At 37.0% G+C, this 26,552-nt stretch overlaps 1 long non-coding RNA gene across 5 annotated transcripts; it reads right to left on the bottom strand.

The window, feature by feature from the left end:
• Positions 1-935: 935 nt before the first annotated feature.
• Positions 936-26,544, bottom strand: LOC137849008 (uncharacterized). Of its 5 annotated transcripts, none has more exons than XR_011091630.1 (7): positions 26,227-26,544; positions 25,576-25,664; positions 22,198-22,260; positions 21,536-21,653; positions 18,843-18,912; positions 1,610-1,659; positions 936-1,040 (listed from the first exon to the last, which is right to left on the bottom strand). It is a non-coding gene; the product is annotated as an uncharacterized lncRNA (long non-coding RNA). The 5 variants fall into 5 exon arrangements; XR_011091629.1 differs by lacking the exon at positions 26,227-26,544 and adding an exon at positions 26,167-26,202; XR_011091628.1 differs by lacking the exon at positions 26,227-26,544 and adding an exon at positions 25,991-26,146.
• Between the last annotated feature and the right edge of the window lie 8 nt (positions 26,545-26,552).

The raw sequence follows: 26,552 nt of genomic DNA, 5'->3' as shown, positions 1-26,552 counted from the left end.
CACAGCATGCCAGAAGATGAAGCATCTTATCTGCACAGTCCCTTCTCAGGACACTTCCCCAGCTGGCTCCAAAGGCAGAGTTGCTCATGGAACTGCCACCTAGGCTGGCCATGACAAGGTGCATGTGGAAAGATAATTGGGAAGTCCCAACATGCTAGTCTTGTGATTTCACCACTGAATTAGACAGTGAGAATCTGCTCTACAATTGTGCACTTCAAGCTTTATCTTTTAAAACTAATCTGAATGAGGTAGGCTTTTGTTTTTATATTACCCCATCAGCTGAAAAGAGTTTGATTCTATCATGCTGTCCTAACTTGGAAAACCTTACCTCTGCAGTCATTTACACAGAATAAGCAGATTCACTCTGCACAGACATCAACTGACATGATAGTTCAATCTCATTTCTCAACTTTTTTTTGCTGGAAACAGTCTCTTTGTACTGTTGAAGAAAATTCCCCTGGAATATACTACTCAATTTTATTCAAATGTACTGTTACTTTTCAAGCATTTCCAGATAAACATACCTTCATTTTAAAAACAGCAACATAGTAACACAGAACACACAAAAGAGGAAGCCGGTGCGTAAAGGACATATGCCTTCAGTTATAAACCGAAATGATAAAGTTATGGGAAAAAAAAATCCAACTTGCAATGCTCTCTTCTTTACTCCACACCAATACATGTATAACTAATTAAAAGGGAAATTTATTATTTCTGTAGCTTCATTTCTTCTACTCTGTTACCACAGAATTTTGTTTTACTTCTGTTATTAACAAAAATGCTTAAGAATAGCAGTATTTATTATACAAATACTGTTGCTTAGTGCGTTTTCTAATACATTTACATTAATTAGGAGGAATTTATGCTTGCACAGAAAATTCAATATATCTTTCCCTGTTGCATTTTGTGTCTCTTAATATCTCTTAGTTTTCCTCCTCCTTTTTCTTCATTTCCAGGAAGTTTCTTGATCTTTGATTTAAAGTCAAAATCTTAAAAGTTTTGGCTCTCCTCATCAAATCATCATCATCATCTAGAAGAAACTGAGAACCATAGCTTGCTTTAGTTTTTTGAAAACATTTTGGGGAAGGAATGGAATAACAATCATTAAATATTTGTAGTCATCAATATAAAAATAAGCTTTGTTTCTGCTTCATTTCTCTCAGTCATTCTTCACGAATCTTCACCCATCACCACCACAACTAATACTTCATACTAACAGCATCTGCTTAGCATATTCTTTTCTATAAACTTCTTGTGGAAAGCTTTACCTGAACCTTGTTATGTAACTTAATATCAACTTTTCCTCAGAAGTCCATTTAATGACATTATTACTTGCAGTCTTGGAAGCAGAAGGCAATCTAATCCTTGTCTTTCGGTTCTACTCAGTATTTTCCCCAGTGAACAACTAGTCTGAGTACAACGATTTACAAATACTGAGCTAGTGTCTTCCTACACCTCCCAATTTGTCTCAGAAACTATCCTTTCTGAAGGTCTTATTGCCTGGCATAGGACGCTGGTGCAATTGCTAGGCCATCCCTTGTGAAAGCAGTAACTAATGCTCTTCTTTTAAGAAACGCAGCATTCCTCTGAGTTAATAAATACAACTTACCTTGCCTGAAATTCCCTTCTTTTAACTATTCTTGCCATCTTCTCCCAAGTCTGTAAAGCAACAGAGGCCATAAGTGAAGGAAGAAGAGGATAAAACATGGATGGAAACACAAATGGCAGTCACACACTGTGCAAGCAGAGATGCACTTTTCACACTGTGGGAGGCATCAGTAGCTGTTCAAACAGCAGGGTCTGAGTAAATCTCAGCTAGTCTGCCATGAAGAGAGTTATTACTCCCATTTCCAGGGAATTATAGGCTACCTGGTATAAGAGACTAAGAAGCAAAAGAGGATGATGTCTCGAACTCTCAGCAGAAAAGGTTGTAGCCACATTTTAAATTGGCTTAGAAAAGAGCATCCTGCAAAAGCAGGAGAGCACTGTTCCAGGGCCAGCCTCCTGGAAACCATTTGAGACATCTCTGCAGCTGTGGTCCTGGCAGTGGGCAGAAGGGAAGGCCTTAGCAACACCTTTCTCCAAAGACCTTTCTAAAAGGTTCTGCACATGCAAAGTAATGGCTACTGGCTTATTAATGTGGTTATAGCTTGTTTTGTGATTACCTGAAATACATGAATACGGATATGCATGAGATTTTATGCCAGACCTCCACAAATCCACAAATGACTTCACTGTGAACTTCTACAGAAGAATTTTTTTTCTTCTAATAGAGAAAATAGTTTACTAAAAATAAATTTAACTGAAAAACACTTCTGAAGATCTAGCATGTTGGAACTTTGGATTTCCTGTCAAATGTCATTGAAGCATGAAACAGTAAGATTTGAATCCTGTTTTAATTGAAAATATTGCTACAATTTCAGCCAGGAAGCTGCTAACAAAGCTTTCATAATAAAGATTTTAAAACAAAATTGTTTGTTTCTAAACTCTACACATGCACTCAGTTTTATTTTGACTGAAAATGTAATTATATTCTTAAAGGCAAGAATTATATTCTCTTAAAACTGAGACTACTGCTGAATTATGCCAGTTATACAGCCATTTCAAATTCATATTGAGCTTTTTTTTTTTTAAGAGAAAATAAATACTTCCAAACAATCCTTTGCTTCAGAAAATATAAGCATCCTTTCATGATAAATTTGTGTGTGTGTGCATGTACAAACACGTAAATGCATGAAAAAATAATTCTTCCCACAGTACTTGTCTTCAAGAATCTCACTGATCAATCCCTTATTCTATCATCCCTTATTCTATCATGGCAGCAACTAGGAATTAGTTTTATGCCTTGCAGTAGATGGCACCTTTTGTGTTAATCATGCTACAAAGCTTAAATTTTATAGCTAATAACTAAAATTCAACAATGTGAGGGATATGCTAAAGGCCACTTCAAACTTCAGAATAGCAAATCTATTTTCTGCTCATGGTTAAGTGTATTTACATTTCTGGAGGCCTGAATAAAGAGGTCCTATTTACACAAAGGGTCAGCCATTCTTGAATTCTGCATATTGAATGGCATATTTTCTTTTGTCACTCATGGTATGGGTACAGGACAAACAACTCAAGTTCAGGATTTCTACAGATATTCTTTACTTTTTGCAATGTGGAGGTGTGTCATTTCTCTGTTGTTAATATTTTTAATTCAACAACCTTCTTAGCAAAGAGGGAGTTGTTACATAAAATACAAGGACAGCAGTAACATGAAACTACTTAAATTTACAACTGAATTATGTTGTGATATTATTGCACACAGACATGAATTCAAGCAAGAAAATGAAACATTTAATAAAGCAAGATGAATAAAAAATAAAAATAAAAATAAAAATAAAAATAAAAATAAAAATAAAAATAAAAATAAAAATAAAAATAAAAATAAAAATAAAAATAAAAATAAAATTTGCAACTTGTCATGACCACACTTGCACTTCCTCTCAAATCACTTTTGAAACCTGTTTTCATAACTTAACCAAGACTCTAATCTTGACTTCCAAAGCTTGAAGTCATTTTAAAAAATAACCAACAAATCAAACAATGAACAAACAATTCACAAGAATCAACTCACTTAGTTTGCTACACTGTCCTGGGTTCAAATGATATGACTGAGTTTGGGGAATTACACATCCAATATTGGTATACTACAATTTGAACTTTTGAATTTTTTGAATTTTTGATTTTTTTTCGTTTATTATTATTATTATTATTATTCCTATGGCTTCACAAAGATGGAAACAATTTTGTTTCAAGGGAAAAAAAAAAGTTTTTCTAGTTAGAAAACATTCTGGTTTAGGCCACTTACTTATTCACATTACACTAAAAGGGACCTCAGCATTTCACATGCTTCATTTCTCAGCACTATGACAGGAAAAGCTGTATCTCTAGATAGTCCTGACAATGATATTTCTAGAATTCTGGTAGGAAAAACTCTAAAAACTCATAGACACATGTAGCCCATTCCTGTATGATTCCATTACTTTTATATATATATTTTTTTTCTCCTGAAGTGTTGTCTGAAGTTCTTTCTTTCAGTTTATATCTGTTACATATCTTAAAATACATTGCCCAAATCTGAAATGGACACCTTTCTCTGTGTAGCAGACTTTTTTTATGGTCAAATATCTATGTTTCTAAATATTCAGAGTTTTTCTAAACTTCTTGGACTAAGCAGCTGCAATTCATTCACTTGTACCTAGCAGATAAAGATTTCTAGATCTCTGATCATGTTCATTTGTAGCTTTTGAGACACTGGGGATCAACTATCTGGGGGCTTGGCCAGAGTAATTCAGTTAAAATTCAAAGCTGAACTTTGAAAAAAAGCAATGCTGAGCACTTCCATTACCAGGGCTATAGCCCTGTTCATTCACCAGAGAAACAAATTTGCTAAACATTCCTTCTCTCAGTTAGTTTTTTTCTCTAGTTAGTTTGTTATTAAGCAGATAAATAAACAAATCTAATTCTTGTATATTATTCTAGCACTGGCAATTAAATAATTTCTTTCACATTTTTGTGTTTTGTTTTGTGTTTTTTTTTTTTGTTGTTGTTGCTGTTCTCAAAATCATGTTATTTTAAGTACATTCCATTTGTTCTATTTTTCCTATTTTTGTCACTTTGTTGACTTCTTGATTAGACAAGTCTGTCGCTAAAAATGAAGTTCTCAAGCCATCCACCTTTCTTGTTCTTGCTGTACAAAAGTTGACCTACAGTCTGCAGTATCTAATGTTTTATTTTCTACTTTCTAGTTAGGGATTAAATTCTAGACCTCCTGCTCTTAAATTTTCTCTGAACAGAATGATCCCTCTGGTGTTATTCTCATACAGCACATTTCTGAGTTCCTTGAAATCACCTGTAACCCCTGATGACTCTCATGGAAAAGCATGTTTATGTGTTAAAATATGTATGCTCAGAGACAGCTAGATAAAGAAGCCCACTTTATCATGCAACCTTAAATCTGTGTGTGTGTGGTGGTTCTACTGTGCTAGGCAGCCAAACACCACAACCGCTCTCTCACCCCACCCCCCCAATACAGTGTGCAACAGTGTTATCCACCTTTTCTAGGATGCATAACTTACGAGCATCACCTGCTATTAACAAGTAAGCAAACACTTTCAAGCTTGACATTTCTTACAAATTGCTATAATTGTCTCATACGCAGAAACAGAGCAAAACCTGCCTCAGTTGTTCTGTTCATGCTCTCTAATACAACAAAACAAACTAACCAAACATTTAATTTTACCATTTAACAAATACACTACTTACAAACACAGAGACCACAATACTGGCTTGTGAAATCAAACCCGATCTCCTGCTTGATTATTTACGTTTCAAAATCTGTCTTCCCTACTGAGACTCTACAGAGAGGTTCAAGTCATTGCAAGTTCTAGTGGAGACAATTGCCTATTCATTTGAAACCACATAAGCATATTTCATCTATACAGCTAAAAAAAACCCACCCATGAGATGGTAAGGTCTTGCTGTTTTATTACAGGGCTGCCTATGAATCAGTCGCTATACAGACAAAAAAGTTTCAGAAGTCTTTTATTATCTCTGAATCAGAAGTGATCCAAGAATCAGCATTTTCTCATTTATCTTCCTTCACTGAACATAATCAGGAATCCTCACTGATCAACAGAATTATTTTGCATAGGTTGGCACATCTGGAAAAAATGGATTGCATCACTCTTCATGCTGATAAATATTTTAAATTACAAACAAACTTTGATTATCATACTTATCCACTTATCCAAAGCATAGAGAAGCATAACTAGAAACATGGGAAAATTATATGCATAAAAGCAACAGACAAATGCAGCAAGCATAATTTAGGTGATTTAAAATGTAAGGATTTGGACCTAAGAAATATTCTGCCAAAAGTCTGTAAAATTTGGTTTTATTATTTACTGAACTATAAAATACAAAGTTCAGAAATGTAAATTTTGCACAGTGCAGATGACACACGATGTGAAAGTAAGCAAGTCACTATCACATTCCTTCAGAGACTGATGACGTCTAGTTGCATGATAAATGTGCCTTAGGGAGGCTGTGGTAAGCTCTCATAGGACTAACATGAAGATCAGTGTTTGCCTTGTGGCAAGCAGGTGTTGGAATAATTCGTTAAGTTTTCCTTTAAGAGCACTGTGTAAAAACAATAAGGCTATGCAAAGGAATAGTAAATGTTGTGAAATAAAAGGAAGCTGATTATGCTAGGTGAAAGGCCACAATCTCCTTTAAGCACCTGCAAGAACAACTGCAAAAATGCTGATGTTTATAAAGTAGCCTGCTGGGACTATAATGAAGATGTCAAAACCTCAGGCGGGCAGCCTTTCTTTAGTCCCCTTAAACCATCTGTGGATAATGTGTGGAGGGGGGGATGATCTCACAAACCATGTAATCACAAATTTCGTGTCTTTTAGTCTCTTAAAACAAATATATAAACAAAGATCAAAGCCACCATCTAGACTGTGCTGATTGCCTTTTTGAAGAACAGCCCAAAGCTAGCATAAGCAAGCATTCAGAGTTCTAAACAATCAGTATCAAAAAAGACTAAACAAGAACATGTTTATCTACCAAATATCTTCTTGTATCCTTTTTCTGTTTAAATCTTCAGCCAGCTGGACATTCAATTTATTGAAAGCATGCCTTCATTTACTAAGAACATGAGTATATTCTTATGGATATGAAAATATATATTTATAGACAAAGTAGAGAGAAAATACATATTAAGCTGTACATAAAATGAGGCAAATGGCTGAGAAAATATGTACTCAGGCAATGCATCAGCTGGTTATCTTTATTTTTTCTTTTTTTTCTTTCTTTTTTTTTTTTTTTTAAATGGGAAGTTTTTATTACAACTTATTACATAGCTTGTAAAGTAATGTAAAATCTCTGATGTAAAGTCTTATATTTCATATTGAAATGCAAAGAACCTGGAATTAAAACTACCACTTAAAGATGATATTTTTATGGAAACTTGAATCCTATCACTGTTTTTGATTCGAAGTGTTCTGAATCATTATTTCTCATAATTACATGCAAATTAACATCTCATATGAACACATGGATTTCTATTTTATTTCATTAAGAGACAGAAAATAGCAATCACAAACAAAAAGTAACTGAACTCTTTCCAAAGTCTGAAAGTCTACAGACAAAATTTGCTTTGGTCTTTCAATAACCCAAGCACTTGCCCAAATTTTTAATCTTTCTGGATCCTGCTTCTCTGCAAGTCTTCCAATGTTTTTGCTAGACATAGCCTGATTTCATATGGCAATAAATATTTAAAACAAGAACAGACCCAAAAGCACAGATTTCCTGCAACAGACACCGAGATTTAACTCTTAGTTTTTCACTAATCCAGGAGCTCCAATCGTCAAAAATAATTTACAGCCTTTTTTGTCTTGGTCCCTCATTAGCTATGCTAAATGTCCTTGGCATCAAGAAATGAAGTAGCCATTTGCTCACTGTAGTATCCTTTGAATGGCTGTAAACCAGTAACATCAGGAAAGGTACTGCTTTGCCTCATTAGATTTATTGAACTAGCAGGGAACCATTCTGTTGCATGACTGAAGTCACTATTTGACTAAGTAAACATTTAATGTATTTTAACTAATGTTTCATGCCTACTCACAGCTTACAACTATTGCAACTATATATTTCAGCCATTTTCCTTTTTTTTCCATAACTGCCTCTGATTTTCTTCAGTCTAAACAAGACAAACTATAAAAAGGTCTTGCTCTGCCAAACTGCCAACCTGCATTGGTAATTTACATATTAATAATTACATACATAAAAGAGTAAAGCGTTACTTAGCACAATTCATTAACAAAAAGCAGTTTGCATGTTGCCAGAGTTGAACATCACACAAGAATTGCAAGACCTGTCGCCTTTACATTAATATGCAATGCAGGACTTCAGCAGGTGCTCTACCTCCTGAAATCATTTTCATGAACAATTCGTCATGAAAAGTACTCTGATGGAAATATAATTTACAATAGAGACCAGTGAAAAAATCAGATGTTGTCTCTGGCAACTGTACCAAAATTTCCAGTCACTTGTATGGGTCAAAAAAAAAATTAAATCCAGTTCCATACCCTCACGTCAAATAAAAAGATAAACTTATTAAGTACTGTCCATAAGGATATGAGTGTTTTTATCTGCTTTTCATGAAAAACAAAGAAAGAAAAACACACGCACCCTATCCCAAAGTATCACCTCTCCTAAGGCTTGAAATTTGCTTTTAATTGAAGTTTTAACACATCTGTGCTCCATTCCTACCTCATCTCTGTGTGCCAATGGTGTCCATACAGAAATACATACTTCATAAGAGAAAAAGAAAGATGATGACAGTCCCCTTGATCAATTTTTAGCAGGCTCCTCTAGGCAGCTGTAGCTTTAATCCCAGAGTCAGAAATTAAGACTAAATCTGTGAAGAAGTGCATTAAACAAATTTCACCCACTATGAGGGTGGTGAGGCAGTGGCACAAGCTGCCCAGAGGAGCTGTGGGTGCCCCATCCCTGGCAGTGCCCAAGGCCAGGCTGGATGGGACTTTGAGCAACCTGGTCTGGTGGGAGGTGTCCCTGCCCATGGCAGAAGGGGTGGAACCAGGTGGTTTTAAGGGCCCTTCCAATCCAAACCATTCTGTGATTCTATGAATTGTTGGAACTGTACTGTAGCATTCCAGCCAAGCTTTGTGTACTGGGTACACATGGTAAGGGTTTGGCTGCAGGGGTGAGCAGAGCCCAGCAGCTGCCTCATGTCAGAGCAGAGCTAGCTCCGGCCGGCTCCAAAAGGTTCTGGCTGCTGGCCAGAGCTGAGCCAGAAAGTTTAAATCACGAATTTAAACTTTCCACTTACCACAGCAAACTTCTATGTATGTCACCTGTTGGTTGCTTAGATCTCTTCCTGATGCACAGTAACGCAAGGCTCAATTTTAAAAAGTCCCTTATTAGGAAACCAGGATGAATGTGACAAGGAGGGAACAGTTTATCACTTCATTCTTTCTCTAACTATCTCCCATTCTTCACTTCTAGGGCAGGACGCTCAATTCACTATAAGCAGTAAAAAAAAAAAAAAAAAAAAAGGCAACAGGCTGTAGCCACCAGGAAAAAAACAGCTATGATGGAAAGCCTTCAAGGCAAATCATTAGCTCCTAGACCTTTTTAAGTCCAGTCAACTGATCTCGTCATAAAATGAAGATGAAAGACATGGTCAATACAAATTCAGAAAATGGTAGAACAATCTGTTTCTTCAGACACAGAACGTCTGCATCCAGCTAGTTTGCAAGTAATCCAATGTGCACAGGAGGATCAGGTGGAGCAGTCAGTTTACTGCAATACTACTTTTCTCAACTTATAACTTTGTAAGTGCCTTGTTTTATCTCTGCTTGTCAAGCCTTTTGTACCAGGTATGTTTTTGTACCGTGCCTTCTGCCTATTCAGGAGAAAGCAGAATGATAAGGACAATATGCTTGCTTGCCTACTACATGCTACAGTAGACAAATCATGGAAACCTGAAACATGGAAGTTAAAATTTTCATGAACGTCTTAAAAACAATAATAGGAAACTTCTTTAATAGTTGCTATGATCAATCTAAGCACAACTTTTAATTTCCAGACCACTTGTTTTCAATTTTTAATTTCTAGACTATGTCTTTCTAACTGTGGGATGGGAAGTGGACAATAAAATTAAAAAGAATCATGGATGGATTGAAGATAAATTAATACTGATGAAGATATATTTGTATTAACAGGCTGTGAGCTGTGTCTATTTTCAGATTAAAGTTTGCTATAAAAATACGAAGCCAGCATAAGTTTAAAGCCTTCAAATATATTTTGGGTATTTGCATAATTACACTTGCAAATTAAAATTCCACTATTAAATACATATACATACAAGCACACCTTTTTATTACTTTTTTTTTTTTTAATGGATTGGCACTGGACATTTTCTGTAACAAATCTTTAAATGATGTTTAGATGTAGAGCTTAGTGATATGGTTTAGTGGAGGACTTGTTAGTGTTAGGTCAGAGGTTGGAATAGGTGATACTGGAGTCCTCTTCCAACCTAGATGATTCTGTGATTTTGTAAAATATGAATGACCGTGATTATACCACACTTATTACAAACAATTAAATATCATGCCAAGTTTATTACATCAAGGCACATATCTTTGTTGAAGAAGATAACCACAATGCAATTTTAACATTTAAATGATAGTACCCAGCACCTCAATTAACCTAGTGCTCATGGCACTGAAAGGAAAAAAAAAGACAAAGAACTCCATATGCATCTGCACATTTCTTAGCAAACAGCAAATTAATTCTGAGTGAGCAGTTTTGAAGTTAGATACATCATGCATTTGTGTCTCTTGGTATGAAGTCAGTTTCTCTCGTATGCACGGTTGAGCTACAAAATAAGGAATTACCAAGCACCTGACCTGTTGTATGTCCACACAGATATGGAAATCAAGCTGAATTGTTTGCAGTTTCTATCTTTTCTAGAAACCCTAACAGAACGCAATGAGGATAACACAGGTTTAATTCCTATTTTCCAGACAAATGGCAGTCCTCCCTCTAACATAGTCTATACTTACGGGTTTAGCTTTAGACAAGTGTACTTCAGAGAACTGAAAGGATTGGCCATCTTAATGGTAACAAAGGAATTTCTCAGAATTACTGACCACAGAGATTCATAGGAGCAAAGAGTAAGAAAAGATTTTGTAAAGGTTTGTGTACCCTAGGAGACCACAATCTCTTTGTCCCCTCCCCCCCCCCACCGCTATAGCCAGAATTGCAAATGGCTCTGTAAATGTTATGGAGAGCTTTTCTGAAATCAATTCTAATAGCTTTGAATATAACTATAATCAGATTTTGTTTAAAGCTCTTGATATGTTCTTTGCACAGGATGGCTATCGGGCACATATAATTGAACATTATATAATAAAGAAAAAATACATTGGCTTTTTGTTCTAGGCACTAGTTTCCATGGACTACTTCTCATTGTATATTACCATTTTCATAAAAGCAGCTCCAAACAGTTGCAAAGACTTATATATGTAGTCATTTTTTTGCAATGCCCACAAGCTTTAACATTTCAGTTGTTCAGAATCTTACTGGCCTATGCCCCTTTCCCCAACAAAGGAAATAAGGGCACAAAAATAATTTCTCTTCTTGTTTTCTAATGTCTTAGAACAACACATATTCTACCTACACCTGAAGAGGCAACAAGTCACCAAATTTCAGGAAGCATAAAGCATTTAAGCAGGGAAGTCATGCATACACTATTTGGCATGTGTGAAAACCATTCAATTTCAAACATTCTTATCTGTATGGAGAATTTAGGCACTTCAGCAATTCCATGCAAATGGTCCAATACTGCTTTCACCATGTTCTCTCTTAAATAATGTTAACCTCATTCATCTCCAGAATCACAAAATTGGTGCAGTTTACTAAAATTTTGAATGAATTCTCCACCTATTTCCAACACTTGCTTGGAAACAAAGCTGAGAGTGACACCTTACCAAATATGTTTCATTTAGAAAAGATTAGAAGACAAAACGTAAGTTTACTGCAAGGAAGTACATAAATTTTAAATTAGTTAGAAATATTAGTACACACAAAAAGCAATATACTATTTTGAATAAATTCCTGGTGCATTACTAAGTAACTTTAGGTAAAATCATGTTTATCTAAGAGAAACACGGAATTGCTTTACAGGCAAGGAGTAACCTGAAGAGGGGAGGCTTAGTTTAGATATAAAGAAGAAATTATTTGCTCTGAGGGTGGAGAGGTACAGCAACAGGTTGCCCAGAGAAGCTGTGGATGCACTTACCCACAGAGAAGATGTGGAACACTTCCCCACCCCTGGAAGTATTCAAGGCCAGGCTGGATGGGTCCTTGGGCAACCTGGTCCTTGGGCACCAGGGAGGTGTCCCTGCCCTTGTCAGGGGGCTTGGAACTCAATTATCTTTAAGGTACCTTCCAAACCAAACCATTCTATGATTCTGGGATTCTCACATCCTCTTTCCTTACTACCCTTTTGGAAGTCAGTACTCTTCAGACAGCTGCAGGCCCTCTTTCAACTTACATTTCTGGGAACAAAAACAAATTTTCATGTTGAATTTATGTCTCACTTTTGAGTATTTGGGCTCCTTAGTGTTGTATTTGTAAATATTTCATTTCTCTGAGTTTGCCCTTTAAAAACCAAGGGCATTAAAGATCTCTACCTGTTTACCCATTTAAGTTAAAGCAAATCAATGAAGATTCATAGGATCTAAAGTTCTTTTGTTTTTTCCTAAAATTTTTCTTAATCCTCAATATCAGATTTGTCATGGCAAAGAAATCAATGAAGATACTGGTTGAATGTCAGTACCTAGGCTCTTGGATTATTACTACCATTTTTTTCCCCATAATCCATATTTAGAAAGCTAAAATGTCATATATGACTAGAGTGAACACTCCTATCTACTTTTTTCCCTTTAATACTGTTAGAGAGATCTACAGTTTCCAAAAACTACCTCATCAGAAATTCCTTAGTATCTCTTCCAGACTTCACTGACTCAAGAAACAATGTTATTGACCACACATCTTAGCTTCCTTTCTATTTTCTCTGAACATCATCTTAATTTTTGTAATTACTTTCGTTAGTTAACCTATAGAGCTGGGGTTCAAGCAGATCAAGTTCCTATGTCTAGACATATGTTCCTATGTCTATGAGACTTCCCCCATTCCACACGAACACCTCTATAGTGGCATGCTGACCACAACTAATTAATAATCAAATCCATTCTTCAATGGAGTTACATATCTGGTTATCCCTATTATCAGTATTTATATCTTCCTTTTTCCCTTGCCATTTCTCCTATTACTCTTTTGCTATTTTTACTACATTTGCCATTTTCTTTTTTTAATTCTTCTTAAGTACTAAGTTAGTTTAAAAGAATTCATTACTTCTTCCGAAGTCTCATTTTTGACACTTTCTTTTACTATTTTTCCACTCTCAATTTGAAGATTACACTATTGCAGTGGAATCTATCCACCATGAAGAGCTTGATTTCGTTGAATGTTACCTTGTAGTCAAGTATTCTAAATGAATCTTGAAGTGATTTTTGTTTCTTTTTAAACTTTTATTTATTTATTTATTAAGGGGATTAAAATAATTTCACCCATATAGCCCCAGCACCTTTCCTAATCTTGGGCAATTACTCGTTAGAGCAAATAATTGTCATTTGTTCCAAGTACCAGTCTTTGCTAGTAGTGACATTGTTACCAGCTTACCGTCCCCCTCCATACTAGACACCCAAAATTTTCTTTTTAAGTGAAAGAATGTCCTTCTAGAGAATGGAAGTTTTTACCCTGACATCTTTTAAGGCACTGATCCTTTATTTCCGTCTTACTATTCTAATCTTACTAATTACTATTTAACCCCCAAACTACTCTTTCCCATTATGTTTTTGTTTGTTTGTTTGTTTTTTTAACATAATTTGCAAATTGCTTTCAGCAAAGCATTAAAGATAATGTTATTTCATTAATTTAAAATTAGTCAAGGTGATTCTCATGATATTTTCTGTTGTTCTTATGCACAAATTGCAAAACACAACTTTTATTAGCCTCACACTGAATTACTTAATTACAGGATGAAATCATATTCAGTAATAACAACTAAAGCACTTAGCCGTGTTCAAGAATGAAGTGAAAATCATTTAGATTCTTGCAAGTGGGTTCTCAGAGTTCCAATACATTTTTAAAGATACTTTTATATCACATAAAACGCATTCTTTTATATGATAGGACAATCCATAACAGAAGAAAATGAAGATCTTCATCCACTACAGCACTCTTTACTCTGAAAGAGAATGTCATGCTATAACCATTACAAAGAATTTCATTATTCTCTCAACCACAGCAGCCACCCAGTGGCTACTCTTTTTAATACTCAGACACGCATAAAACCAGGAATTTAGGAGATGGTCAGAACCTGCAATTTTCAGTGATAGCCTCTTGCATTAAATAGTCCTTTTATGTGAAAGAGGAAATAAAGCCATCAACATTTTTTCTTTGGAAGCAGACTCTACACAAACATTCAGAAGAAGAGGAAGAAGAAAAAAACAAAGATATGGATGTAAATGTTGTGAGGCTCTTTTGTCATTACTGTTTATATATATATGTGTCGATATGCTCGAGGGTAGGAAGGCTCTGCAGGAGGATCTGGATAGGCTGCACCAATGGGCTGAGGTCAACTGCATGAAGTTTAACAAGGCCAAGTGCCAGGTCCTGCACCTGGGGCGCAATAACCCCAAGCAGAGCTACAGGCTGGGAGATGAGTGGTTGGAGAGCTGCCTGGCAGAGAAGGACCTGGGAGTGATGGTGGACAGTCGGCTGAATATGAGCCAGCAGTGTGCTCAGGTGGCCAAGAAGGCCAACGGCATCCTGGCTTGTATCAGAAACAGCGTGACCAGCAGGGCTAGGGAAGTGATCGTCCCCCTGTACTCGGCTCTGGTGAGGCCGCACCTCGAGTACTGTGTTCAGTTTTGGGCCCCTCGCTACAAGAAGGACATCGAGGTGCTTGAGCGAGTCCAAAGAAGGGCGACGAAGCTGGTGAGGGGCCTGGAGAACAAGTCCTATGAGGAGCGGCTGAGGGAGCTGGGCTTGTTCAGCCTGGAGAAGAGGAGGCTCAGGGGCGACCTTATCGCACTCTACAGATACCTTAAAGGAGGCTGTAGTGAGGTGGGGGTTGGCCTGTTCTCCCATGTGCCTGGTGACAGGACGAGGGGGAATGGGCTTAAGTTGCGCCAGGTTAGATGTTAGGAAGAATTTCTTTACTGAAAGGGTTGTTAGGCACTGGAATGGGCTGCCCAGGGAGGTGGTGGAGTCACCATCCCTGGAAGTCTTTAAAAGACGTTTAGATGTAGAGCTTAGGGATATGGTTTAGTGGGGACTGTTAGTGTTAGGTTAGAGGTTGGACTCGATGATCTAGAGGTCTCTTCCAACCTAGAGATTCTGTGATTCTGTGATATATATAAACATATATATATATATATATATAGTGTCTGTTTGCTTTTCTTTAAATAAGAGACTGTTAATAAGAAGATATATTGTTAATAAAGTTTTAATGGGAAAATATTTCTGTGTGATAGGCTATTTTTTTTCTTTAAACTATAAATCTAGAGAGAAAAAAAAAAGTTATTAAATGGAAAAAAAGTTATTAATGGATGTTAAAAGTATCAAGAAATTTAGACCAACAGCACTGACAGATGTTTCTGAACTACATTATAACTCGTTATGAAAGTTTTGCAACAGTTCTCAATCTTGCAGGAACATAAGAGAATTTATTTCATGCCTTATTTAAGTGTCTTTTTGCGTAGGTGCCAGAAAATGGCTTCATATCCAAAAGCTTGCCTGTTTTTTTTAACTGTATTGGTCTAGCTAAAAATGTTACTCTCCCTGCCATTTTTGCCTTGAAGATATCCGTAAACCTTCACGGTTTCAATATTAGTGATTATTAGACACTTTAATATTTATAAAGCAATTATATACAGCCAAAGAGGAACTTAAATAATAAAATTCATTTAAGATGACAAGAAGCATGAAGTTCTTCATCCACATTCTTATGATCTTCCAAATACTCTACTTGAAACCACTTCTTTCCATTTTCTAAGTTCCAAGTTTAACAAAATCTGTGTACATAATGTTTCAATAATGAGGAAAACCTCTATAAAATTCAAAAACTATAACAAATATAAATTATTATCAATGAATAATGCATGTTACTACCAGACAAGAAGTGACAGACGATTACAAAGAAAAGAACCAATACACTTTGTTGTAAATGGCATCGGTTTCTGCTGTGCATACCTAAGTATGTTGGAAGATATATACTTATTGTTACAGGAGTTCCCTCCAGCAATCTTAATATTTGGAAACTGCTATAGTGCACTCTCATTTCAATTGAATGAATGCCATTCTTTGATATTCCTGTATAAGAAACAGAATCAGGAATGATTCTTTGAGATATAAACTTGTGTAATAATTTTGCATTCTTTCACGTTATTACTAGCCTCTACAACTGTATTACTTGTGCTTTCAGTAAACTGATAAAAATTTTTGCCATTTCATCTATAATGATAATGATCTCTAGGAAACAAAATACATAATTAAAAAATCATAAGCTGACCTTCAATGTATGTTTGACCAAAGTCTGGAATTTCTCTTTGAACTGAATCTGATAATTGTGTTCTGTGCTAGAGACGATCACGTACAGTCAGGACTATGCTGCAGCTTCCTTGACACAAAGCTACACAGTCAGTGTCACCAGTCTTCCATACATGTGTAGGACAAGCCCACTTTCTGCATCAAGCTGAGTGAAGGTCTACATGAAGTCTTTTAGCAGCACCTACAGATTCCTGTTTTTTTTTTGTTTGTTTTGTTTTGTTTTTCTCTCAGAGATAGCCACTTCTTTTTGTCACATTTTCTGCTTACTTAAATTTCTTTTTCTTCTCCATCATTATTAGTCCCCAACTTCAAGATGACCCATTTATTTCTGCCCATTTTAATTTGTAGAGGGTTCAGAACCTCTGAGAACCCAGGAATCAAACATTTTGACACATCTACTTGTTGGTTTGACACCTGGAATTTGATATATAAGTTCAGGTTGAGGAACTGGTATGTTCTCCAAAGCAGACTGCAGGCAACACACAAAAAGTTAATGGAAATATGTAATTTCTTCATACATCATCCCTTCTCATGGAGGAAAGTAGTTACTAACTTATCTTTGTTCAACTCCTTAACCTGAAACTATTTGCTCTCAATAATTTATATTTGACTTTAATTACGTTTCAGTTCTAAGTTCCAATGAATTCTGATAGACCATATTACTGAAAACATTTGCTTAGTGTTTGCATCATTTAACCAAGGCTAGGGTAGATAAATATTAGCTAGCAGTAGGCCTACAGTCCTAATTTTTATTTTTTTTTAAATTCCTTCTGCTGGACTACAGTACTACCTGAAGCTATGACTTCAGTTTTTCCACTGCAACATGCTTAGCCACTGACAGACTAGGCTGTTGTATGGATAATACCCTTGCCAGAATTTTAAACCCTGCCCAGTGAGATTCAATTTTTATTGGACATTGGAATTAATAATGAAATCAGTTCTTAACTGAATTTAGCAAATCCCAAAGACCTTAAATTCTCTAATACTTGTTTTTTTATTTTCCACTTGGAGTTTCTGAAACAAAATGAGAATAATATTAATAAAGTAGTGGAAGTAAACAAAACCAAGCATTAATATTGGATTAATATTAATGATCCAATTAATGGAGCAGTTTGTCATTCACTGATGGATCATCAGATTAGCCATAAAACATGCAACATGTTACAAAGAAGGGTTCAACATATCCACTATTTAGAATAAACAACTGATGTAGTGTATGCCTCTGTACCTGATGTACGTAGTGTATAAGTGAATGAGAAATTTGGAAGAAGCAATAAAGTAGAGTGAGCCAGAGCACAAGACGGTATGAGAGATGAAGAGGGACAATGTGACTGTGTAAGAAAAAGACTTGGGCAAGCACACAAGACTAAGCATGAAGAAGCACGTGTGAGAAAGACAGAGCAAGAGAGCACGTGCCCATGACTGAACACAAAGGAGCATACAGAAGACTGACGAACAGCAAGTGAAAGGGCAAGAGCCAAGACAATGAGAGACAGCAAGTGAGCCAGAGGTAAAATGAAGAGAGGGCGTAACAGAGGGCACACGGGGGAAGGGGTGCACACCCAATGATGGCATGAGAGCACAACAGAGATACAGAGCACAAGGTCTCTTCTCTGGTATCTCTTTTAAAAATCAGCGCATTATAGCATCCAGATATTTTCTCATATTAGGAAAAATCAGGCAATGTTACCCACATGAGTGATCACCACTCAAACACTGTAACTTCGCATAGCATTTGGCATGAAAGGCAAATTACTGGTTTGGAAGGTGGGGGGGTTAAATCTGACAGCGAGCTAACACACACACAAGTGAAAGAGGAACTCTTCACAAGCTACTTTCGTGTACAAACAAGAATTTCATCACAGTGGAGCAAAAACATATAGTAGCAATAGCACAGGTGTCCTATGATCAGCAATATCAACAATAAAACCACAATCTTACCAAAGACAGGAGAGAATATTTAAGGTTTTAAAAACAGAGTCAAAAGTTAGTAATTATTTAAAAAAAAATGACTCACCCACTCACCTAGTGCATTTTAAATTGGAGAGCAAAGTTAGGAGAAAGACAGCAGCTGTCTCTTTCACCAATTACCTGCCAGTGCTAAAGTACTACATTTGCATCCGCAAAATGCAATGCAAAACTAAATTTTACTGCATTAAGAGAACTGCTTAGTCTATCGCTTCACAGTTCAGAGAAAACATAGAAGACCCAGAACAGAATCTTGATGCACTTCTGTTTTAAAATGCAAGTCCTGACAACCTGACAATGTTTCATGTAGCCCCTTTATCTCAAAAAATATATAATAATAATAAAAATTAAAATTAAAAATCTCTCTCTCATATGAAACTTGAGCTATCCCAGAATGTATTGTTTCATTTCCAGCACACATGAAATGTAACAAGATATTGCACTTTGGTTGCCTTTTAAAAACAGAAGCACAGCAGAACTCAACATTATCCATAATCCTTTCATTCACATATTTCCTCTCACCTCTTTCATTTTTTAATCAGAGAATTGAATTATTATTGGCCTTAAAAGGCTGATACTTTACCACATCTTGCAAAGTACAAAAGCAACTTTACCTTTTCCCTGCTGCAGCCTGCCTTTTGTTCTTCTTAATCTTTAGATTAGTCATTTTTAAAATCTTCTCCACTGTGAAATCAAATAAATACAATTAGATAACATTTCATTTACTGGGGCTAGCATACTTTATTATATTAACATCATGCTCAAATTTTTATTCTAAAGTTTATTTTAAAAAATCCATTATTTCTAACGATAAAAGAACATAAAGTGAAGGCATCCAGTATCTACCACACTGTGTTGGGTTTATGAGGCAAGGTTTTGGCAGAGATTGCCCTCCAGACTGTGGAGAAGACCACAGTGAAGCAGTCCTCCTGCAGACCACGTTGGTTGTGCTCTGAAAAATGCTGCTGCCCATGGAGAGCCCACACAGGTGTTTTTTTGGCAGAACTGTGGCCCAAGTTGGGCCCATGCCTGAGCAGTCTGCTGCTGGAGGACTGCACCCCACTGGAGCGTTCTTGAAGAATGGCAGCCAGGGAGAAAGGGGAACTTGTTAGGAGGAAGGAGTGACAGAGGCTACCTGTTACGAAGAGACCACAACCTCCACTGCCAGCCTCTCACACCATTCAGGGCTCAGGGTGCTGAGGTGGAAGAGTTGGGAGTGAAGTTGAGGCTGGGAAGAAGGAGCAGGTGAGGGGCAGCTGTTTTTGTTTTGTTTCTCACCACGCTTCTCTATTTTTACTTGACAATAAACTATAATAAATTTCCCCTAGTCAAGGGTTTTTTGGCCATGATGGTAACTGGTGATTTACATGTTCTTATCACAGGTTAGGAGCTTTTCCACCCTGCCCTGTCAAGGACAGGGTGTGGGAGGCTGGAGGAGGCTAGGTGGGCACCTGGCAGTTGCCACGGTCAAGCTGTTTTACTGGTAAATAATATTCATGGTGTATTTGGGTGACCCCTGAAGAGACACTCCAGAATACAGACCCAGGTCTGTATTTCCATGAAAAATACATGCCAAAACAAGCTCATTTTAAAAATCTTACCCCCTTTGCAGAAACATACCTGTCTCTAAAGGGAAAGAGGAAAAAAAGAAAGAATTAAATGAAGCATTTGCCCTGCCAATAACCATTATTTATTAATGGCAACACCTCACACATAGTATGAATTAATCATATTGCTTACAGAGTTTGCATTTACTGCAAGGTAAGTTTTAAATTTTTATAGATGGTTAAAATATAAATGTATCCTAAATTCTCAGAAAGTTGCAAGCATAGAGGAGTAATGACTCTAAATTTCTTTACGAGCATTACGTGGGCAAAAATATATGCTGGGTTTTGACTGCGGATTGGATTCTTGTTAGAGAGAATACTTTTCTTCTTTTTTTTTTTTTTTTTTTTTTTGAGCAGAATAATAAGGGTGTATTCTTATAGCTCCCTTTCTACCTCTACAATTACTTTAAAATGTTGTGAAGACTCAGCTTCTCAGCACAAGCTAAATAGGCAGTTCTTTGCCAAGATCCCTGTCCATTGTGCATTCATGAAAGCAAACATGAATGCCATTGATCCCAGCAGGAAGGCTTGCAGGCTTGACACACTCTGTGCCAAAGCAAGGGCTCTAATTAGTGATCCTTCCAGCTGGACAGTAAAGGCCTTACCCTTCCTTAGGGAATAATAAGACAGGCAATGTCTGAAGTCCCCAAGTAAGCTTTATAGAATAGGGAGCATGCAGAGAACTGCATTAAAGGCACTAAACCAGCCGACACAGGTGACCGAACAGTGAACTGTGCACTTGGCAATGAACAGAAAAATGCCTGCTACACAAGCATCATCTGGTCTTTGGTTCCTCCTGTTTGCCTGAATTACTGTCAGAATTCAAAGGACTGTAATGGATGGCGCAACTATTTAAAAGAAAGCAATAGATTTGTTGCAACAGTGATAGTTTTGAATATCTTCAAACCTTTTCTTCAAAAACAATGCTTGTTGACAATATAACATACCAATTCATAACATCACCATTCTTTGCAGAATAATGATAAAAAACTCATTAGCAGTAACAGGCTTTGAAAAATAGGCAGCATGTGTAATTTCAGCACTTCAAAACTGTTTGCAATAAAGTCACTTTTAATTATATTTCTTTATAAAGAAAAATTATCTAAAGGATTAAAAATAGAAAGTCCTTTCATAGTAAAGATTACTAGCACTAGACTGCAAACACTGTAACCAGAGAAAAGCACTTGTACATATATGCAAAGTGTACATCTAGGTTTCTGTATATAAAAGATCTTATACAACTTCTTTTATTGCATTGCTGCTTCAGAATTCTGACAACCACAATATTCAAAACGAGAGTTTCACTGAAAAAGCAGGATCTACTGAAAACAGTGGCTTATTTAAACATACTTTACATATAAGCGCATGAAATGTATAAAGAAGCATTGACATCTTGAAAGATTACAATGCCAAAAATTGCGTGAAGCTACAGTAGAAAAAAAATCCAAATGGTATATGCATATCCATTGTATACATCAATTATCTATTAACAAATTCCCAATGTAGATAAATTCCTCCTCTGTTAAAAAATAAAAATAAAAAAATAATAAGTTAACACTTTCAAAAATAAACTAGAACGTACAAGTTTACACCCTTCTAATCCAACCACATTTGCTTTTTGAAAGCAAATGCAAATTCTAAAAGTGAAATATTAAAAGTATTTAAAAATGAAAATTTTTCACTTAGAATTATTATCCTACCTTGAGAACTGCAGTTTCTTTAGCCAAGCAAAATGCTTGGTCCTTCTGATGTTTGTTCCATTTTCACATCAAGTGGATATTAATTTTAACTACTAGCTTTCACTGAGAATCTTTCATTCTTGAAGACAAATAAGAAAATTACTTATTGAAAACAAACAAGTCTCATTTCAAGATAGCAGCTTTTAGCCAATAGTTTTCTGATTTTCTACCTTTTGTTTAATACTGGTTATTCTTACTTGCCTGAAAGACTGCTACATTTCTCTTATCAGCAACATTATTATATTTTTTCTAAAAATAAGATTGAAAAAAGAGAGGAAGAAAGGCTGTAAACAAAAAGCTGTAGAATACAAAGGCAGTTACAAGTTGGCTTCACAGCTCCTCAAAATAAATACTGAAGGATTATGATTCTGTAACCACAATCAGGATCTTTTTTACATCAAAGCTAGAGAAAAAGTAATGATATTAGTGCTTTGGACTCTAAATGGAACATACTGTTATTGCTGGGCAATAACTGTCCTTGTGCTGAGTGACAAAAAAAAAAAGGGGAAAAGGCGCACTTCCCCTCCCACATTCCCTGTATATCTCTAAAAATAAAGGACAGGTGAATATTCAAGGTGAAAATCAATATAATTTTTAAGATAGCCAGGAAGCCTTTAAATTACCTGAAGCACATTCTGTGCTCATTTAGAGAACATTCTGTATGCAGGCTGTAGTAAGAAAAGTATCTGTAGAATTAAGCAAAAGATCAATGAACAAATTTTCAGTGTACCACAAACACAAAGAATCCATAATGTAATAGTTATAAAACAATTGACTTTATGATTGTTTAATATTATCACAGGCTCATAGAGATGTATATTCAAGGTATTATAAGGTTGCATTAAAGAAGGTCACATTAAAGTGAGGACAATAGCTCTGAATCTCAAAGGATTTGGTCTAAGAATGTATTGAAAACGAGAGATTCATAATAGTTTTTTCAGCCTGTTTTAGCATGTTTTCTAATACCATGAAGTCTTATGACATATTTAAAGTCAGTTTAAAGCTTATTTTTCTTCATTAAGACAATAAAGTGTGTTTTTCCTACATTCATGCTATCTATAGCACTTTGGTTTGCACTTCCGGATGCAGCCCAGCTACTATGCATTTTCTTCTACATTCACTAATGAGGTGGTACAAAAATAAAAATAAAAATCAGGGAATAAATTAGGAGACTAAAATGCAACCTACAGTGAGATGCAATCTACAAGTGGAAAAACATAAAAATTGAGAAGTATGTCAGCGTAAATTCATAGAATCATAGAATCATAGAATATCCTGAGTTGGAAGGGACCCTTAAGGATCATCAAGTCCAACTCTTGACACCGCACAGGTCTACCCAAAAGTTCAGACCATGTGACTAAGTGCACAGTCCAATCTCTTCTTAAATTCAATCAGGCTCGGTGCAGTGACCACTTCCCTGGGGAGCCTGTTCCAGTGTGCAACCACCCTCTCTGTGAAGAACCCCCTCCTGATGTCAAGCCTAAACTTCCCCTGCCTCAGCTTAACCCCGTTCCCGTGGGTCCTGTCGCTGGTGTTAATGGAGAAAAGGTCTCCTGCCTCTCGACACCCCCTTACTAGGAAGTTGTAGACTGCGATGAGGGCGATTGTTAATTGATTGTTAATTGATTGTTATGCTCTGGTAAAAGACGTATTCAAGTGGAGAGAATATCTGTCCAGGCTTGGAGTCAATCATATGCAGTCAGTAGAACCTGGCTCAAATAACAAAACCAGTTTCTGACACTAGGTCCTTACTGCTTCAAAAATGAGCAGCTAGGTTCATTTGATGCTAGACACTGCCCCTCTGGTAGTCTACCCAGGGCCTAGAAGGGACATACCTCCAATCTCTAATGACCTAATAGGTGGGCTGGCAGGAAACTGGCCATCCAGAAAATGACAGGTCCAAGTTTGAGGTTTGATAGGAAGGTTTTGAGAGCTCTCGCTTTGTCACAGCCTGCCAGTTTTCTATGCCCAGGAGAGAGCTCTACTCTTTTTCTTCTCATGGTTTTATTCTCCATCTGAACACATAGAAACTGGCTTCAAAGTCTCAATTCTCCCCACACTGTGATCAAATAAATGAAGTAGTATCGAGGCTCATTCTGATCTCTCCACTCTAATTTATGTACCAGAGCTCTCTAAATGGCATCTGACAGACAAACTCCCTCTGCACCCATGTCTCTGGCTGGACAGCAATTCAAATTCAAATAATAATAATAATAATAATAATAATAATAATAAAGCTCTCTGGCTTTCCTTCCTTTTTTGAAAACTAAGCAGTTATCACAATGACAAAGAAAAATGACTGCCCTCCTTAAGACATATGCAAACAACAGATGATTGATGATTATAGAATTTGGCTTACAGAACCTTAGTAACCAGTCAGAAGAACTGCCAATGGCATATACATGTATACAATTTTACCACATGGCATCAACTTGTACCCACCTCTGACTGCCACACACCTTAAGTTAGCACCACTCAGTCTGCAGGAAGGGGCTGTTACCTGCCTTTAATGTTAAATGTTTAATGTCTAAAAAACACACTACTGTGTATAGAACTTGTTGGAAGTCTCTCACCAAACATAAGAAACTTAAATAGCTTAGAAAACGAGCCAACCTTTCAGACTTTATGTTTATCCCTACTACTGAGAGCAATACCACCACGATGAGGCAGAGCTGAGAAGCCTGCATGTGTGGAAAGAAACCTCACTAATGTACTGCACGAGCACTAAGCTTTACATACTGCTCAACATGAGCATTAAAATAATGGTGTGCTTTGCAAGCCCTATAGTTTTTAACAAATAAAAGAATCTGAAAAGCTGAATTAGTAAGTATTTTAGGAAAGACTTAAGTGTTAAATATTCTGTATCACTGAATTAAAGCTGAAAGGTTCCCATGTTATCCACTCTAAAAATATCCACTACCCTGCTTTACAGCCTTTTGGAGGCTGTTTTCAGCTACGATGGGGGAATAGACCCCAGCTAGACCTCACACGTATCAGACAAGCCTCAACTCCAATGCAAACGGAGCTGTCTGACCACCAACTAAGGCTTATGAAGTGACTAAACACTTCCTTGACAAGTGCCAAATGCTGATCTAAAATTCCAGATATAAACATGTAGGTAACATAGAGCCACCACTGTGGGCTCTTTATACATACAGCAATTACTTTTTTTTTTTTTTTTTTTTTTACTAATTCAGACACCTTAGCAATTACCTAAACTATAAACTTTAACGCTCCCACAATCTATTCCCTTTAGGTTTATTACAAATTTTCATTTGAAACAGAACACCAGAAGCAATAAAACTGCTAAGCATTCATATCTATCTTGAGAACAGTAGTTTCCTAAAACTACTATGAAAGAGCCCACTATATGAACTGCACTGTTCAAACCTTACACTAACCTACAGCTTTTGGGGATTTATAAAACTCCTTGCAGAAGAGAATGTGCAGCATTTGTACACTTGGCATGGATTCTGCTATTCATTAGAAAAACTTTATAAACACTGAGTTTTTTCTGACACCACAATGATCATTCATGTACATACACATATACATGCATGCATATAAAATGGGTGAAACCTATAATGCTTAAAAATACAAAAAATTGAATGTACTTATGTGTATTCTTCATGATGTCAGCCAGGTCCTTAGAAGTATACTGACCAGTCAAAAATAACAGTATTTTTTACAGTGCTTATTAACAGTTACATCAGTACAGACTTCTAGAGAAGTTTCATGGTTAAACTTCTGACTTTAAGATCACATTTTGTTTTTTGCTTGTTTGTTTGTTTGAACTGTTCGTCTGTTCATGCTGAAATTTAAGATCTGATTTCACAAATTCAACTTTCCAGATGCCTTAAGAGCCAAGAATTAAATTCTGGATAGCCTTACTGTCCACTATATTATGCATATATTGAAACAGACAGCCTCTTAATTAGCTGATTATACAGGGAGTTAACATCCCCTTTTTTTGCATGGAGTTACCTCATTTGGATACTCACGTTGCAGTCACATATTCCTCATGTTTCTAGCAGAAATACTTTATAGACTAGTCCATATAGGCAGCCTATAAGAAGGACTACACGAGGACCTACATGAGAAACCAGAAAATAATTTCTCTGCCATGCCATCTTGCAGGACGGAGGGGGAAGGAACCACCACCAAAAACACTTCAGTTTCATCTCCTGTTTTCTAAAACACTGCCGCCCCCCAGAGGCAGCGGTTCGCGAGCTGCAGCTCTGTCAGCTAAAATTTGCAAAATTCGAGCAAAATTTGAGCGCCTGAGAAACATTGCTGGGCGTTTTCGTGTTAACCGGTGCAGACAGAGGTAACCGTGATAACATATAATGGAAAACCAGCCTCCGTGAGCAACATCACACCGCAGGTTAGACATGATTTGTTCCCAGGTATTGCTACCTAACCACACACGGATGGGATGGCTGCAGCTGTATTTCTGCCTCTTTGGGCCCCGGTATTAGTTATGGCAATAACGGGGTGTCACGGCGAAGAAACGTGTCCGCCCCGGGACTCGAACCCGCAACCCCTGGGTCTGGAACCGCCCCGCCCCGCCCCACTGCCCTCTGCGTGCGCACCGAGCGGGGCTGCCAGGCGCATGCGCACTGGGAGCCTCCACCCCCCCCCCCCACACACACCCTCATGGCCGTGGGCGGTGGCCGCGCATGCGCAGTTGCAGCCGGGGGCAGCGCTCTGGGTGTCTGGTGCCGTGGGTGGTGTTCCCACTGGATCGGTCTGGGCAGATACACATGCAACCCCATTAACTCTTTTAGAGTAGAGCGAGGGGTTAAGCCATCACCTTAAGGCTTATTCTGTCTCGATTCGTAGAGGCTTGTTTTGTCTCTATTTTGAGTTGTAAGTGACTTTGCTACCGGCTCGGTATGCGAAGATACATCGGAGGACACGCGTCTCTATGTAGCTGCCAGGACCCAAAACAGGCTCCGCCGGTAGGGCGAGGTAGGGG

This window comes from Anas acuta, unplaced genomic scaffold (assembly GCF_963932015.1).
Source record: "Anas acuta unplaced genomic scaffold, bAnaAcu1.1 SCAFFOLD_114, whole genome shotgun sequence".
Classification (NCBI taxonomy): domain Eukaryota; kingdom Metazoa; phylum Chordata; class Aves; order Anseriformes; family Anatidae; genus Anas; species Anas acuta.
Note: the sequence above shows the minus strand (reverse complement) of the source record. Positions and strands in the feature narration are given on the sequence as shown.